The 12,674-nt window shown below is 41.0% G+C and overlaps 1 protein-coding gene across 1 annotated transcript in view; it reads right to left on the bottom strand.

The window, feature by feature from the left end:
• The window catches only part of cdh13 (cadherin 13, H-cadherin (heart)), a 396,226-nt gene that overhangs the window by 45,733 nt on the left and 337,819 nt on the right, over positions 1-12,674 (bottom strand). The window lies entirely within an intron of this gene.

Here is a 12,674-nt window from a genome sequence, read left to right as displayed (position 1 = left end):
GGCTGGCAATGACAGCATTTCACAGTAAACACTATTATGCACTTGTCTCATTCGTTTGTTTCCATCTTCTTCTTCCTGTCTGGACTCTGAGCTGGCACTAACTTTAGCTCACTGTCTTTATCTGTCTCTCTATCATTTTCTTCTTTCTCCTCTGCCAGCGAGATCTTCTTCTGATTTAAGTCTAACTTACTGTGAGAATGGAGACGGCACAGAGCCAATGCTAATAGTCTGTTTCTATCTGAGAGCCGCTCAGTGTGTGTGCGAGCGATAGATATGAGAACATCAATCAAGGGAAGCAGTAGAAGTAGAGGTTGTTCCGGCTTGCGTTTGGCTACGGCAACTGTACGCTTCATCCAAATCTGCGGTTAGCAAAGCGAGAGAAGAAGGAAAGAAAAAGGGAAGGTGAGATAAGAAGAGGGATCAAGGATGGCGATAAGACGGGGACACGTGAGACCGAAACTGTGTGTGAGTGCATCATGAAAACAAATTCTCGCCCTTCTGGATCGCTGGCTCTGTTGCTTCTGCAATGGTGATCTGGGACGAGTCAGACTTTTATTCAGCACAACTATCGCTATAACCAAAGATTTCAATAAATTCCATTTCAGGTAAGAACTGTGACCCAGCACCACCAGTCTGGCCCCAACCTGTGTGGGCTTCTGACACTACCCTGTTGTTGTACCTTCAAATCTTCAGAGGCGGCACTAACACGGATTAACCTTCTGTGCTTGTCTGCATGTTAGTGAGGCATTTAAGCAAAGTTTACACAGACATCACTGTGTATGACGTCTGCAGACTTACTGACCATTTGGGACAAAAACAGAGCAAAACAATAAAACAAATCTGTGAAAACCGGACTCTGCATTATGCATGGATATACTCTGCCTTGGCCTGAAGTATATGCATGGACTCCAGAGCTCTGTCACATTGCTTTATCGGTAAAACCACTAGAAATTTGCATTCCTCCTACAAGTTTTGTTGTATGTAGAGGCCGATTTATGTGAATACTGAATTTTTAACATTCTGATGGGAAAAAAAGTTAATGTGTGTAGTTTTCAGTTCATTTTTATTTCAAACATATACTTCACCAACATTTCATAACATCATTCCATGCAGTTGTTTGAAAAGGAGTAGGCAGAAGTATATACTTATTTAGCCCCACCCCCTTAGGTTTACATCGTAATCATCTCCTCGAACAACAAAAACTTATACAATGGTTTCAACTTAGAGCATAAAAAATATTTTCTCATATTCAACTAAAACTATGTTTAGATTTACTAATTTGCAAAAGAAAATAAACATCACCTTGACTGCTGTCTTGGGTTAATTGCATTTTCTTCATTCTTATTTAAAATGTCTTTTTTGAGTTTTATTTTAAACTGGTTTATATCACTACTGACCTTTATTTCTTCTTTTAACTCATTCCAGAATTTAACTCCCGCTATAGAAATAGAAATCCTTTTCAAAGTTGTTTTTTCCTCTTTGTAATTTTAAATTCCACTTCCCTCTAAAATTAGACCTCTCTTCTCTCAACCATTTACTTATTTCTGTTGGGAGCATCCCTTTCCTTGCCTTATATATTATTTGCACTGTTTTAAACTTCACCAGATCCTGGAATTTTATAGCTTGTTTCTTAACAGAGAGTGCATTTGTGTGAGCCCTATACCCCTCATGATTTATTAATCTAATAGCCCTTTTCTGCATTATGATTATAGTCTGAATATCACTTTTATATGCATTGCAGTTTAGTAACTAAATAACACCTAATCTTGTAGAATACACCCATTTAGTGCTGTGGTAGTGGATATAACACCTGGACGATGGATCAGCACAACAGGTATTTATGGTGGGACTCACCTAAATCCCTTTGTGTAAAGCATAAATCCAGTTTGAACACTGTGCTGAAGAGCTGCTTAAAGCTGCTTAAAGCCTTCACAGTTGGGTGAAGGTTTGTCCTGCTTTCATTTGATTTCTCAGGTTACTTTAAAAATGTGGATACAGGCCATTTAGTCACAAAGCATTACACATCGAGTGTTGAACTGACCTGATTTATTGTAAGTGAAACCAGAGTTCAACAAACATTTGCATTACTTTTAATGAGATATAATAAAATTTCCTTTTAACATTTCTTTGAGACACAAGGACGGAGCGAGAGAGCGAGAGAGCGAGAGAGGGAATTTGGCTTTGGAGCCATTGTTCTCAAAACATGAGTGATTTCTTTGGGGTCGCCTGCAGAGACCTCGGTCAGCCGCTGCGAGCTGGATTTCAACTCTAAACTGAGCTGAGCTGCCCAGTTTTGGCCAACTACTGCTCTAGGCCATGTGAACAAATTACCCATGTCACACCTGTTCATATTTCTGCTCTGTATCAGCACAGTGCAGCGGGTCCATGCAGAGGAAATGAATGTGGCAGGACCAGAGAAAAGCTGGCATGTGTCGCATCAATCAAACAGATTCAGCTTTGCGTGTGTGAGCAAAGCAACTTGATGTAAAAGGTGAGAAGGTGTTTCTTTTTAGGATATGGTGAGAAGTTTCACTGGCAGTCGTGAGAAACACGAGCACAGATGGACAAAGACTAAAAGAAAGAGAACAAAACAGATCTCATTGTTGAAGTAAACGGAGCCACTCTTCTTCTTTCATTACATGCTTTTTTGCTCTGCCTTTTCCCGGTGCGGCTGCAGATCCAGGAACACTGAATCCTGGCTTAAATCAGACCCAGCAAGTATGTGACTGAATATGAATACTCAGCCTACCTCTGACTTTCCCTTTGCAGAACCAGAAAAGCATCAAAGCTTTTTTTCCAGCCCGCTCACTGTCGTCTGCTGTGAGCCAGGTGAAGTCTCGAGGAGGCTCTGTGCCAGTTCCACTGAACGACTGCAGACGCTCCACAGAGTATACTGAACAAAGACCCACTGTGTCGATTTAACAGCAACAGCAGAGTGTGCGCAGAGAGATGGTAGCCTGAAACTCAAAGAATGAACAGTTTGCATTGTCATTATTAAGCAGGAACAGAGCAAAGTGCAAAACACAGTCCAAACCCAGCGCACACGTGCGGCTGAACGTACGCATCGAGCAAGAAAATATTATTAGCATAATAAGGTGCAAAATAGCAGCTCTTTGCATCAGTTGAAAAGCATAAACCTGTAATTACCAGGAAGAAAAGCAATTTACTCCTGTTTCACACTCTCTGCTTTCTCCTCTTGGCATCTTTTAGGATTGTTTTAATTATTTGCTGGCACACTGAGTGTATGAAAGCCTCTCCCTGCCCCTGATCCGTTGCCGTTTCTCTCTTTTAACACTCGTTTACTTTACTCAGCTGCAAGAAATGAGAACCAAATTTCAAACAGCTGATTAGCCTGTAATCAGTCCCTTCACATCCCAGGACGCAAGCAAGAGAGAGGAAGATGGAGCAGACTGCATGACTCAGCCCGTTTTGCTCAGCAGAGTGACATGAAAATGAAAAACCGGCAGCTTGCATCCTTGAAAGTTTTTCTTCAGCCTTAAATCAGCAGAGTAACGGGCTAACCTTACACTGTGGTTGATTTCATTCACTGTGAGCACAACACCGGTTCAGTTTATTACTGAGATTCCCATCCCCTCATTTCGCACCACTTAGATATTTATTTAAGCTGCACACACTCAGACAATTAGACTAGTGGGGAGTACATTTCCAAGCATTTCTATGAGAGGTGCTTTCCTGTTGATTCGTCCTTCCGATGCCTACACTTCAAATAACCTCTGAGACCCTTACTCCTTCCTCTCCGTGTTCCTGTGGGTGCTTTTAGTCACACTACATGAGAAAGGTTGGTTGTTGTATTGGTTTGCAAGTTAAACTGGGACAGAAATGTTGTCCATCTTAATTAAATTGTCATTTGGCATCACTGTGTGAGTCTACACACTAACTATCATACTCACACCGACCTGCATATAGAAACATTTCTTCTACCATTTGAGAATTTACAGTAGCTAGGGGCTGTTTCCTAAAGAACACTAGTAGATATGCACTCACCTGCCACTTTATTAGGTACATCTTGTTAGTACTGAGTTTGCCTTGAGAACTGCCTTCATTTATTGGGGCATAAATTCAACAAGGTCAACATTTCTCAGAGGTTTTGGTCCATATTGACATGATGGTGTTACACAGTTGCTTCAGATTTGTTGACTCTACAGCCAAGATGCAAATTTACTGCTCTACCAATGCCAAAGGTTTACTATCGATTGGACTGAGATCTGGTGACTGTGGAGACTGTTTGTGTACAGTGAACTCAGCTCAAATCATTTCAAACTGGTTTCTTGAACATGACAGTATGTGACAGCACGTCATCAGAACATGTGTACAATGTGGTCATAAAGGGACTGACAGCAACACTCGGGTAGGCTGTGCCATTTAAAACAATGCTCAGTTGGTACTAAAGGGTCCAATGTGTAGCAAGGAGATTTCCCCCCACACCATTAGGCCACCAACAGCAAATCCCGATCCTCCCATCGGAAAGTCACAGTGCCGAGACTCATCAGCATCTCCCAGTCTTCTATTGTCCAGTTGTGGTTAGTCAAATGCAAGCTGCTTTTATAGTTGAGTTACAGTTGCCTTCCTATCAGCTTGAACCAGTCTGACTATTCTGTTCTTACATTTTCTCTTGCTGGATACGATGTGGTCGTGTGGGAAGATCCCAGACTAGCCTGTCTGGCACCAAAGGCAATGCCATGCTCAAAGGCACAAAAACACCTTTCATGGCCTTTATGCTCAGTTTGAACTTCAGCAGTTGGTCGTCCCGACCACGTCTACAAGTCAGGTTATGGTCTGGACACCCATAACGAGCCATAATGTTAAAGTGAGTTGTTAAATGTTGTCATTTTTATGCTTACCATCTCTACATTGTTTCAACTCTGTGATGAAAGGAATTCCTTTGTCCCCTCCCCAGCCTCTCGAGGTTCTGGGGGGGCTGTAGTGTTTTATCACAAGCACATCCTTGTGAAGGTTTGTTTGATGCTTGGTAAGCTTCCTGCCCTTTTTACGGCTTCACTGTGTTGTGTATGGTGAACCAATACAGGAATTGAACCATACATTGGGTGTGGGGGAGATTACCCCCTTTATGACCAGGATGTTGTTAGAAACAGTTGTGATCAGGAAGTCACGCACACACACACACACACATGTGATAGATTGATTATTTGTTGAAGTTCATAATGGAGTAAAAAGTTGTGGTTAAAAGTTACCCAATGTATTATTCAATTTATTTCAAATATGTAAATGTATAAACAAGGGTAAAAGAAGTCCCATTAAGAGACGTAATGTAACACAGGCTAAAATAGTTAAAAGAGTTCATGACTATGTTCAACCGGATAATAATCCTTAATGTGACTACAGCCTGTGTAAAATTCAATCGGTGATCTACTTGTCAAGCCTGGTGTATAATCCATGTGATTTAGTGATCATGATCGATTAGTTATGCCTGCCGTTGCCGGAAGGGGGAGCTCTGGCCACGATGCCTCATTCGCAATGAAGCTGCTGAAGGAGAAGCATCGTGTCTGAGTGTGGTCATTGACTTATCCCTTTTTCAGGTAATAATTGAGCAATTCTGCTTTTGGACTTTACAAATATGTATGCTTAGTTGTACTGACCGTGTTTCCAAATGTACCAAGAGGATACTAGGAATATTTAGATGATCTGTGTTAACTGTGTTGTTAGGATAAGCTATAAGCAGCTAGCTAAGCTAAGCGCTCTGTTGGTGGCTAGCATGAAGCATTATCGTGCCAGACTGTGTATGAAACATACAGCATTGTGTGCATTTTGCATTTGATCTGGGCGAAGAACATGTTTATTTTGTGTGAAGGGACAAATGCCTATTAGTATTTTTATATGAATATTTTGTTTATTTTCTGTACATTTCAATTTAATGATCTAAGTTTGTTTATTGATTCATCAGCTGTTTTTGTGGATTCTTACATTCGATTTGGTCTGTGACTTAAAGGAAAGGAAAGAAAACAGTCTTGAGATATATTGTCTTACAACTAACAGAGACTGTACATCGTTGTTAAGATGTTTAATACTTTTGTATGTATGTTTATATTTTTGAATCATTCGCAATGAAGCTGCTGAAGGAGAAGCATCGTGTCTGAGTGTGGTCATTGACTTATCCCCTTTTCAGCCCCTTTTCAGGGTGTAACACACACACACACACACACAGTGCCTTGTCTTTGTAACCAAGGGGGGTTACGCGGGTACTTGTGTGAACCATTGTAAACTATTGTTTCTTGTGAACGTTTTTCAATAAAAGGCAGCGAGAGGAGGCCGTCGTCGGGGTCATTCGTGATGGGATTCAAAGTGCGTTCCTGAGATACTGACAAGGCCTCCCTTGCAAGTAAATCGATCGACCGCTGTTGCCTTGCTCTTTTTTGTCATTCATGGGAGTAAGTCTCAGGGTCAGCGGGGTCTAAGTTTAGACCCAACACATAACACAAGACATTATAAAAGCAATTGCTTGTGTATTTTTGGGTGGAGATCTATGCTGATTGTGTGCAGTATTCATCCACAATATCTTCAAGTTCGGGACACTTTCTAACATCCAGCGCCTCACACTGCTGTCACACTTGTAGTCAGTCTGTCCGTCAGCTGATCTGTCTCACTCTCCTCTTTTGCCTCGGTCCCTCAAAGTTAGACACCAGTTTTCATGCCTGACATCCCAGTATCCCATCCTCTTACTTTTAAGTCCCATCCCTTTTAACTCGTACAGGACCAGAGTGAGAAGCCAAAGTAGACAGGTAGCTGCTGAATAATGGATGATCCCACTGTTTGAAATTCTCCCTGTTTTCAAAAGCAAGAGGAAGAAAACATCTTAAATATTTTGGAGGAGATGGAGAAGTCGTAGCAGAGAGTCGGCCAAGTCTGCAGAACTCTGAACACTGGCTAAACTGGGACACGGGGTGCTATGTGACAACACATTCACAAACACATTAGACGTGTTTATTTTTGCAGCCACAGCTATTAAAAGAGCAGACTTTCTATCCAACACTTATTTAATGACTTTCGTTCGAAAGCATCTCTATTCTTGTATGTATGTGTGAGCTGGTTAGCAACAGCTCAGCGCAAATTCTACAAGCTAGTGCACAAAGTTTTGAAAACGTGGCCCTGAGTGCAGCTCAGCTTCTCTGCTTCCTGTCTCCTTTACCATCAAGCATCAATTACTTCAGTGTAAATAGTTATTCGACAACTGATGAGAGTCTTGTCACCAGAAATGAGACCTAATTAAATTCGCCAAACTTTCTTAATGACACTTCTGATTAGTTGCTCCCCTCTTCACAGCCTACCAGAATAACATCAGAGCAGCACAGCGAGTCAAATCTCAGAGAGGATTTGGAGGATGCAAACTTTCCCATTTAACTTATACCTTGAAGTGCAACATACTTCCTCAATGTCAAGAGCCCACACAACAAGCCGAGCACTTATGAGAGATAAACTTTTGTCAAAAGAAGTCCAGCTTTTTCTGTCTCCAATCCTCACTGTCACTCTGTCTGTCTGATGTGGTTTTCCTTCTCAGCACTTTCATAAAACCATTCTGCTTAACTAAAGCTCTAAACCAGTCAAGAGGGCTAGAGTGCTCCATCTGCAGAAACATGAAACAAATCCGCCAGAGCCTAATGGTTTGGCCTAAATACTGAGCGGGATTAACGTGACTCGTATTTGCTGTAATTGTGTAAGTTACAGGGCCAAGTGAGAGTAGAGACTGCCACAGGTCAGTCTGTACATAGTGGCACGTGTGCTGCTCGGTTTTTGTCCTGAATACAGTACAAACAAGACAGTTTTACCTTTAGCGCAGTTTTAATTAATTCTGTTGGAAATTTCAGACATAATTAGTCACATAAGTTACATCATGTGATTCGTGCAAGAAACATTTTCTCTTACATCATGAAGAGAAGACAGCTGTTGAGATCGTTAGCTGCTGCGAGGCCTTGAGGGGCCCATCGGAATCTGTGCTACTGTACTTCAAAGGGTTTGTGGTCAAAGTGTAACAGATTTCATTCATTCTTTGCTTAGCGGTTACGCCCACACGGGCAGATAATCTGTTGATGGATTTTCATTAAAAAATAGTAAGGGAAGATTTGTAATACATTGGATAATCTGAACCCCTTGATTAACCTTACAGAGTTGATAATAAGAAGCTCCCCAGTTCAGCCCTTCCCCATCCTCGATACATCTGTTAAGACAGAGTCTCGAACCTCTAACTGAAGCAATAATTGTCATCGTTTGAGTGATAAGGCCTATAAATCACATTTCATTAACGCTCATTAATGTGGAGGTAGCAGATCTCAGTTCAGTCATCCTGACCACGTGTGAAAGCGTCATTAAGTACTTTGTGGTAACAGATTACACATAGGCTGTCATTCACAAATATCAGATTTGTGTTGATGACCAGACTCCCTCAAGTCCTGCCTGGTCACAGAGAAACAGTGAGATTAGCAAAAAAACAAAAACAAGCATTTCACCTTTATTTAAGTTTGTTGTGCTCACTGAGGAGAAATTTGGTTGATTTTTACTGCAACTCTGATCAAAACCGCTCGAGTGTGTCGTTCTTCTTTCATACCAGAAATTAGGCAGTCATTAGCATTACCACTGAAATTTGATTTGGAAATGAGAGCAATCAAAGGCACATCATTTAAAGGAGAAATCTTTTGCTTTTACTTAATAGATGGCATTGGGATTGGAATACTTTGAGGACATCTTGTTAAAGCAGAAATTCTGTGTACTCTAAAGTACTTGATACACGAGTACTTGGCTTTGTTGTTCCCAGTGAGCGTATTGACGGTACATTACAAAAACATCTGGCATCATGTTTTAATTTTAGCATGTTTTTCTGAAGTATTGGTTCTTATCATTTTTATTACTCTTAAAAAATACTAGTTAACTCGAAAACACACTTTAAACCCACACAAGTGTGTGCATGTCTCATTTTAAGAACTGGAAGATAAAAATGGAGAAGATGTCCATCAAAAATGTTTCCACACACTATCGAAGGCCATCATTTCATAATCAGATGTTTCATATGTAGCACACAAAGTAACAAAATAGAAAAACTTACATCCTAAAAGATGTTTGATTTCTCCTCCCACAGTGGAACACACCAGTAAAATGATGAAGCTATCCACAGTGGGAAATAATTACTATCAAACCTCTTTATTGCACTGATTGCCTGACCGTTTCAGAAGAACGTTTTCCTCAACACAAAGGATGAACCAGTGTTGGCAAACTTAGCAAAGATCCTAATTTAAATTGTACCTTCATATTTCTTTAGTTTATTTAATATTTCCCGTCCCTCCTTCATCACTTTTGATAGACAGGGAGCACAGCAGCAGTTTTGAAAATGCACGAACCCAGTTGTCCCTCCATCACAGTTTGGCCCCTTCTCAACTCCTTACTCTGCTCCGAGTGCTCCGACTACCACATGCAGCACTGTTGCCTTCACCCTGCACATCTTCACGAGCTCCTCTCATTGGCCCTTGGTATTCTTTTTCTTTATGTTGCTATCACTTGGTATATTTATAGAAAAGCTTAAAGAAAAGCACATGTTATGGTAAAAATGCATCTTTAACTGCATTTTTCCTCTTAAAGGTACAGTGCAAACCCCTAACCAATAATTCTATCTACAGTGGTCACTGTAGGACAAGCATCTCAGCCCACTGTCTGTAGTGCAGGCTGTCAGGTCCCTGTTTACATCAGCCGTGTGAAAGAAGTCCGGTACATGTTAAAGAGTCAGTGAAGCTCACTTCTGTCTGTTGACAGTTATAATAAGGTGAGTTGTTGAGGATATCCTGAACTCCTCTGCAGGTAAGCGCTGCGTTTTTTGCAGCTGTTACCCAGCATTAGAGAAACTTTCTTTAAATTGGACTGAACATTAACAGCCTCAAGCACTCAGGGAATAAACTCTCATATAAAGTGAGAATGTAGGCTACACTGTTTACCTGAGAGAAAGTGTCATTTTTAGGCTAACATTAGCTAACAAAATGTTAGCTTATAACCAGCTATTGCTATTGTCTAGTTAGCTTGATGTCAGCTGTCCAAGAGGGGACAGACTTCCAGAAATATATATTTTTAATGGATTAATTCCATGTTTATGAGGATTCATGACCTTTAATGTTATCAAAGTGCCACATAGATGGATAGAATAAATGCAGCTCTCCAAAGGCCGGAGTTCAGGCATGCATGTGTGCACTGGCGAATCAGACGAATTGTGTTCCACGTCAAATGCATTTGACCTACTCAACCCAGGGCGGCACACACACTGGACATACACATAAACGCACACACACCTGCACTGTTATGCAGACGCACACAGGGAAGGAGAGAAGAAGCCAAAGGAAGCTCCTGCTTTTTATAATGCCGTTTTATTCTATGCACACCGTTCTGCTCCCACCTCTCCAAATGTCTGTCTTTCACTATGTCCTCAACCTGTCTGCAGGTCACAGTTACGACAACTCAAAGTCAGTGTTACTGCCAAAATGTCAAGAGGGTGAGATGACAATAAACAGAGGGTCCATAAAAATGAATATAAAACGCATGCTGAAAATCAGATGAGCAAAGTGGGATAAAGTTAGAAAATGAAAGATTTATTACATAAAAGATTCAAAGAACATGTAAAAAAAAAACAAAGAAAAACTGTGAAAAAATAAAAGATCACCAAAAGCTTTTGAATGATAACATACGTACTTTTCATCAAGATGGCGGCGCGCACAGACGCAGCGGCTCACTGCTCCTCACGTTTTGCAATAATAACAGTGTGCAATACACATACACTTATTCTTCTTTTTTTATACTAATATACTGTGTTGTGTTGTTTGTTGCGTTGTGATGTGTCATATCGTGTCGTGTTGTGTTATATGTAGTGCCGACGTAGGACAGTTTTCCAATTTCATTGTACTACTGTACTATGTATGACTGTGCAATGACAATAAAGAGTTATCTTATCTTATCTTATCTTATACCATAGCTTGAAGGGACCTATTATAGTGATTTCAGTAATATTATACAGTTATATTCAATTAGAGGCACTTTGCAAGATTCACCGGCCGACCGTGTCCCCATTTATCTTAATATCTTGTATCCTAAGATGTAAATAGGCAGAGATATATAGATAAGGAAAAGTGCAAAATTTTACAGCAGTAGGTGTCATGATCCTGGGCCATGTTGGCCCAGCATTCTTAGTTTTCATGTATTCTTGTATTGTGTTCTTCATTTAGGTTCCTGGGTTGTTAAGTTGTTCCTTATTTGATTTCCCCTCGTGACTTTTACCCCCTGTGTGCCCCTCTGTGTATCTGTGAGCCCTCGTCTCCCCTCCTCGTGTTTCATTCAATGTTTTCCCCAGCCCGTTATGACTGTGCTCTCTCTCCTCCTGTCTGAACCTCTGTGTACTTCCTGTTTTACTTTGACAGTCTCTCGTCAGTATGCGTCATGTTGTGTTCACTCCTGCCCTGTCTCGTTACGATTACCTGTGTCAGCTGTGTTCCACTGCCCTCGTTAACCCTCTGTGTATTTAGGTCCGCGTCTCCCTCATGCTGTGTGTGATTCTCCCTGTGTTTCCTGGTGAGCTTTATATTTAGTTTTCTATAACTTGTGAGCTGTTTTTCCAGCCATAAAGCTGTGCTTTTTGAGTTTATCCCCCGTGTCCCCGTGAGTTTGCGTTTGGGTCCAATTCCTGCCTGCCACACAGCCCAAACATGGCAGTAGGCCAATAAACAGACGTTCTCTATCCTGAGTCAAACAGGAAGTAGCCCAGCTGTGCTGTAGTTTAATGAGAACATGCTGGAGAATCTCAAGGCTTGCGTCAACACATTTTTCTCTTGGAGGAACAGATAATGTGGTAACCAGGTTACCGAAGACCAACAGCTGCAGACACGATGCAGTCGAAATGTAACGTAAGATGACAAAAATATCAGTAAAGCTGCTGAATATTGTTTTAATGCTGAGACCACCCTCACTCTGACATAGTTTGATATATTTAGTCAGTCCCAGGCTTTATGCTTAACTCTGTTATCACATTACTTTAGCTTCCCACGTATATCTGTGATGGACTCAGGGACTCGAGTCTGAAGGTCTGGATGCTCCACAGTGAGGTTTGGATGGCTTTCCCGTGATCCCAAAACTTTACATGTCGGGCCATCGCCAACATTTTGATTTGTCTAATAATGTTGTTTGTCACCAAAGACTGCCAAGCTCACGGTCTGTCAGCCTCAAACAGATCATTATCCTTGTTAAAGTGCACTGTGCTGCACAGATGGGTGCTTTGACTTTGACAAGTATTTGTCTTGGATTCCAGCTTTTGTTGTTTTCTTTCTACATTTTACTTCAACTTTTGTTTCTTTTGCTATAAAGAGTTTATTTTAAAGCTTACACAGCGTCTATTTAAAGAGAAAAGAGATGTACAGAGAAAACAAATAAACCCACCAATGACCTCCCTGGTACTTCTAAAGCTGTCATTTGGGGCTAGTTTGTATTATCCAATATTTCTAATATTTATAGGATCATAGAGGTGACGTGTGATGTCAGGCAAGCAGCTATCAAAGCTTTATTGGTAGAGGTCCTGACTCTATCACGCTATCCAATAATAAATCCATGTTTTGTAGCATTTAACACGGCCACAGCGAATACGTTTTACAGCACATAAAGCAGTATCAATAATTTGGGCA

Source organism: Perissodus microlepis, chromosome 7 (genome assembly GCF_051167445.1).
Source record: "Perissodus microlepis isolate ML-2025 ecotype Zambia chromosome 7, ASM5116744v1, whole genome shotgun sequence".
NCBI classification, from domain to species: Eukaryota; Metazoa; Chordata; class Actinopteri; order Cichliformes; family Cichlidae; genus Perissodus; species Perissodus microlepis.
Note: the sequence above shows the minus strand (reverse complement) of the source record. Positions and strands in the feature narration are given on the sequence as shown.